Source organism: Gopherus evgoodei, chromosome 1 (assembly GCF_007399415.2).
Source record: "Gopherus evgoodei ecotype Sinaloan lineage chromosome 1, rGopEvg1_v1.p, whole genome shotgun sequence".
NCBI lineage: Eukaryota > Metazoa > Chordata > Testudines > Testudinidae > Gopherus > Gopherus evgoodei.
Window position 1 is genome coordinate 63,980,945 of NC_044322.1, and position 6,432 is coordinate 63,987,376.

Here is a 6,432-nt window from a genome sequence, read left to right on the forward strand (position 1 = left end):
CTTAACTGGTACACCAGGCTTATCCTAGTAGTCTTTACAGGTGGATGAATGTCACCCAGGTAGCAAGCACTTACTCACCATGAAATGCTCACTAGCATCTGAAAGGGTTCTTACAATCTGACCCTAAGTCCACTTTAGTGTGGCACAGAAGAATAGACTCACCCTTTGTGGCTGGGCATAGCATAGTAGAAATTTCCTTCTAGGGTCACCCTGTTAGAGGTTACTCTGGTCCTTCAGGTGGTCTTACCTCTTCTCTCAGTTCAGTCCTACAGCCAGGTCATGGATTAGTTTCTACACTCCTTTTGAAGTAATACGGCCCCAAGTTCACCTAAACAATGCCCAAAGTTCAGTAGTAGGGATCTTCAATTTTTTTTGCCACTCAAAAAATTTCAAGTACTTCTAATTCACTCAATGTCCACTACTTTACCACATCCCTATCTTGGGCTTGCTGTATTGAGCACTTCCCATCTCTGCTACTTATCTCATTCGGAGATCTGTACTGAACCCTCTTTTGGGCCCCTGCCTAAGTAAAAATCATCATCTCTTGTAGCCTTTACCATAAAACCTGTGTGCACCCAGCTTTTTCCCTTCCTCTAGCAGGCCTTCATTGAAAACCGTTAGCTTCTTTTGCAGGTCCCAGGCAGCCCCTCCTTCCTCAGGGCTTTTTGCTGGAGATCAGTTCATGCTTTCAAGATCTTTCTTGCTCTTATTTTAATGTTTCACAGGCTTTCTCTTGGCTCAGGCCCCTTAGTTCTGGCTCAAAATCTCCCAGGCTTCTCTCAGCCTTTAGCCCAAGAGAGGAAATGCCCAGCTATCTCTCACTTGGGTCTCTTGGGTCTCTTTCTTGCCTCTCTTCCATGTCCCTGTTATCTTTTACCTAGACCCAGGTCCTCTCTAGCTGGGGTTGATCACTATTTATGCCTCACAATCCTCCAGGTGCCACCCCTGTCAGCCTAACTGGACTGAGGGTCCTGTTAAAACTATGCTTAACCAGTGTGGGGTTTACACACCCCATCACAAGCCCTCCCCCTCAAGACAGTGTCAGCCTGGGGGTATAGTGTGCATCCTTGTCCAGGTTCTCATTCTTTGCATTCCACTTCTTCAGTAGAAGTTTCTTTCATACTGAAGGGCTCCCATCCCTGTATCAAACCCTATCTTCTCATCTTCCAGGAGCTCCACTTGAAATTCCAACCAATTCTTCATGTTCCAACTTTGCTTTCCTCCCCCTTCAACTTTGTTTGTGAGACTTGCCTCCACAGCTGCCAGCCTCCATTGCAGGTATTAGAACACCACAACCATTTCCTCAGTCTCCTTCAATACAAGCCAGTTTCTTTTGGGGAAAGGTTCTAGTACACTTAGTAATTGCCAATAGATAAGCATAATATGTCTAAATAGAAAGATTCTTTGATTAGTTCAGATGTCACTAATCACATGGGCCAGCACCTCGGCTGGCGTAAATTGCCATGGTGACATTGAATGTAACCACAATTCATGTAAAACCAAGCAACCCAAAAACATTAATCATAAGAATTGCCCTAAGCTTACTGCAGCACAGTAGCTCATGCCAAGAATCTCCTATATCCAATAACACAGAAGGGAGCAGGCTCAGCGGCCGGTTGCTCTACTTGGTAGCACCAATTACTACTGTGATTTTAAAAAAAAATTATTTCTCACACTTTTTCAGCAATAAAGTTTTTTTTCCAAACCCAGTAATTCAATACAAATTCAATTTTAAGAAAAATAAACTCAGTTTTTGTAAAGTAAGATAAAAATATAACCCAAGTATTTTTCTGATTTTCCAACAAAAAAGTGTCAAAGGAAACAAGTATTTTCCATGAGAGTTCTTTTTATCTTTGAAAAGGAATTTTTCCCATAACAAAAGTTGAAAAATTATCAAACAGTTCTAGCAGCAGATTTATCCAGGAGCAGTCATGGCACAGGAAGTGGAGAGTAGGAGGAAGAAGAAAGAAGCCAGTTTCTAGTGTCGCCATTTTTATTATTCTTACTACACAGCTTATGCTGCTTTATCTGAAGTCTCTTCCTCCAGGGTCTGGTTTATTGGTATTAAACAATAAAGTATTCACTCTTGTTTCCAAGCTTCCCATAACCGCCCTTGAATCAGGGCTTTGCAGCATCTCCCTAACAAGACTTCCCATTAATTTTGCTCCTGCCACAACTGTCTCTGAGTAGGAAACTCCATTCCAGAGTGTTGGACTCTTCTCTTTGCCAAGCACTTACCTTTTTTGGTTAGTATCTGCAGAAACACTCCTCTCAGGTCTTTCCTAGTCACTCTCAGACCAACCCTACACATAACTTTATATAGTCTCCACAGCTAGTCTCAGATCCCTCACCCTCACTGAATATCTTTGCACGGAACATCTTTTCACTAATTGCAACCAACTGTGCTCCTTCTCAGACAAAAGGATTAACTCTTTCCTGCAAGCCTCAGGAAAGTTGCCAGCCTGAGGCTCGCATTTTTAGTATTTGCTCATACCTACGTGAATTAATGTAACTCCCATCCACATCTTGCTTGAGAAAGGAAAAGTCTAGAAGGGTTTGAATTAGAGTTGTAATACAAGTTCCTACTAACAAATAGGAAAAAAAATAGATGATTAATCCATATCTTTTGTTTTAGAAAGATTCCTGCAGGTGGTGGGGGAAACTTAGTTATTGATGCAAAAGATACCAAAAATAAATACTTAAGCCCAGATCCTCAAGGTTATAGGTGCCTAACATCCATTGATTTCAATGAGAGTTAGGTTCCTAATGCCTTTGAGGATCTGGGTCTTTTAGTCCTAATTCTCATCTTATTTATACCAATAATATACCAGTAATTTCAAGGAAGTTACTCCTGATTTACACCAGCGTAACCAACAGTTGATTCAGGAACTTTAGAACTAAATTAAATGAATGTTCCATTTTTCCTTTAGTGACTGGGGGGCAGTGGTGAGATTGTTTCTTTTCTGCATTTTTTTCCATTAGTAGCTGTTGCTGCTGGTGGCTGTACTATTTAGGATTCCTTACAGGGGAGGCCTGCCAGTGTCAGTCATTGACACTGCTGAATGCTTCTCTCAGTGACACAAGGTCATAACTCCAAGGACATCAATCCAGGCGAAACAACCATTGTTTGCTATAATTGTGGAAGTTATGATCATGGCACATATCTCTGCCAGGAATTAATTTTATTGTTGTCTCTAAAAAGCTGATCCTCTAGTGACTCAAACAGTGCAAAGTTGTTCAGAGCAGTTATTTCTTAACATGTATAACGCTACCTGAGGGCCTAATTCCCTGCTTCTTTACACCTTTTTTATGCCCAAGTAACTCCATTGACTTCAGTTATGATATTTTGTAGCTGAGAAAGCCTACTGCATTTTACAAGTGAATCCTTTTTACAATATTTTGTTTGGCAATCAAGCATTCTGAATGTTCAGAGGTGTTGTATCAAGGGTAATTATTAAAAAAAAAAGGGAAATTATAGGGAATTTTGTGTGGGAGCCAACACACATTAGCACTCCAGGAAAGAGAATGTTTCCAATAGGGATAGGAACTTGGAACGTGTCTCATACTGTCATAATAAGGTTAATAAAGATCCTTAACTTAGAAAATTCCTTTTATATGGTGCTTCTGTAATTAGGTTGTACTGTTCAACTTAAAATGAGCTGCACTGATTATGCTGTAGCTCGCCATTCATTCAGAACATTCAGATAGGGCCTGATTCTCATACCCCTACTCATCTTAAGTAGAGCCTTACTATGAAGGCTTCAGTGGAACTACCTATGTAACAAGTACGCAGCATAGTATAGAATTAGGCTCATACTGAGAAACTATATAAGCTTCATGTTATATAAAACCCAGGGAAAAAACAAACGGTTTCTTTAAGTAAGGACTGGACACAGACCTTTGAGTCCAAATTCCAACTTAAATGTTCTTGGAAAAATGAACCTGAAAACTCACATGAGCAAGATATTCAAAGAAGCCAGATTTGAAAATGTGCACATGTGAATATGCTTACGGGCAGGAGGGATCCCATAATGAAAAAGAAACAGTACATGTCAATCAATTTGTGATGGGGCTGCCCTATTCACTGCTGAATGGCAACTCCTCCTGGTGGTTCTGAGGATTAGCTCTGCCAGACACCACCCCCTTTCTGCAGTTGCACTCTGTCACTTTGTCTCTTTTTCATACTGTGGCCCTTGCCCACACCAAAAGCTGCAAGTTTCCTCTTTGTGACTCAGCCATCTGGCCAGGTCATTCAGTGTTTTCCCCTTCGAAATCATCTTTCAAAGCTTCTTTCCACAAGCAGCATCTGGCAATCCTATGCTTGCTGCCCTGAATATTTCATTCCAGCAGGGACTGCAGCAGTCTTCATATCCACCTTTCCTTAATAACATCACTTTGCAGGGGCTGGTAGGGAAACCCAAGCTCACCCTGTACTCTGAGTTCCAGTTCAAGGCCTTGTAGTGAAAAGTTTAAGATCTTCATCTCAACCAGCCCTACTGCTCTCACCCCTGGATTCTTCCTACCATGTTTCTTCTCCCGCTGCCCTTCTCCCTTACCCTCACAGGTGAGATTTCTTCTAATTAGCCTTTCTCCAGCCTGAATCTCCCCATAACTGGGCTGATATGGGACCCCACTTGGCCTAACTTGGTCCTTGGAGAGTCAGTGTAAGGAGTACACCCCATCACACAATCATAACTAAGCAACACAGAACAAAATTCTGATAGTCTTGATTTTACAAAAGTTTCAGGAGAGGACCAAAAATTTGTAAAATGAGAGTTTCTCATAATAATGGGAAATACAATAACCAACTATTGGACTAGAGGAGAAAAAAACAATAACTCTAGATAAACAGGAAGTTGTATAAAAATCAGCGTTCATTAAATAAAGGGTTTCTGGTACTGAATACTGACATCAAACTGCTAGTAATTAATCCATAAAATAAAAAAGTGCAATAAAATTACTCAATGACGGTAAGAGATCAATCTGAGGAAATAATAAACTTTGTGTGACTACTCTGCAAGGACAAAAAGGTAATTCTTCACAACGAATAATGTCACTCATCTCTAGTTACAAATGGACATCTGAGACCTTATACAGCCGCCATTATGACAGTATCTGAGCACCAGGCAATTTTAATATATTTATCTTCAGAATGCCCCTGTGAAGAGGGAAGGCTTGGCTGCGGAATCTCCATCTGTCATAAACGGATAGTTAAAAGTTAATGGAACAGAAGTACTTTGTATCTCTTTTGCCTGGAAAGGGTTAACAAGAACAGTGAACCTGGCTGTCACCTGACCAGAGGACCAATCAAATCTTGAGGGAGGGAAGGATACTTTCAAATCTTGAGGGAGGGAAGTTTTTGTGTGTGCTGTGAGTTTTTGGTTGTTGTTCCTCTGGGGGCTCAGAGGACCAGACGTGCAACAGATTTCTCTCCAATCTCTCCGATACAGGCTTTTATAAGTTCACACTAGTGAGTACTAGGTAGATAAAGCGAGTTAGGCTTATGGTTGTTTTTTTTTATTTCCAAATGTGTATTTGGTTGGAAGGAGTTCAAATGTGTATTTGGCTGAAAGGAGTTCAAATTGGTATTTTGCTGAAAAGATTTTAATTTGTACTTGTGTACTTAGGCTGGGAGGGTATTCCCAATGTCTATAGCTGAAAGACCCTGTACCTATTCCATTTTTTAAATTTACAAAGATAATTTTTACTGTTTTTCTCTCTTTAAATAAAAGTTTCTTGTTTAAGAACCTGATTGGTTTTTTTTTTTTTTATTCTGGTGAGACCTCAGGGGACTGGGTCTGGATTCACCAGGGAATTGGTGGGGAGAAAGGAGAGAAGGGGGAGAGAGAGGCTAATTTCTCTCAGTGTTAGGATTACTTTCTCTCTCAGGGGGAATCTGAGAGGGGAAGAGAGAAGGGGGGGAAGGTGCATTTTCGTCTCTGTTTTAAGATTCAAGGAGCTTGAATCACAGTGATCTTCCAGGGTAACCCAGGGAGGGGAAGCCTGGGAGAGGCAACTCTGAGGGAAAGGGTTTACTTTCCTTGTGTTAAGATCCAGAGGGTCTGGGTCTTGGGGGTCCCCGGGCAAGGTTTTGGGGGGACCAGAGTGTACCAAGCACTGGAATTCCTGGTTGGTGGCAGCGCTACAGGTTCTAAGGTGGTAATTGAGCTTAGAGGAATTAATGCTGGTACCCCATCTGTTGGACGCTAAGGTTCAGAGTGGGGAATTATAACATGACACCATCTCTGGAAATATTTAATAGTAGGTTAGATAACGTCTGTCAGGGATGGTATAGGCAGTATTTGGTCCTGCCATGAGGGCAGAGGACTGGACTCAATGACCTCTCGAGGTCCCTTCCAATCCCAGAATCTATGAATCTATGAATAATCCCCATTTTAGAGGTGTAGGATCCAAGGCTCAGATAAAGTAAGT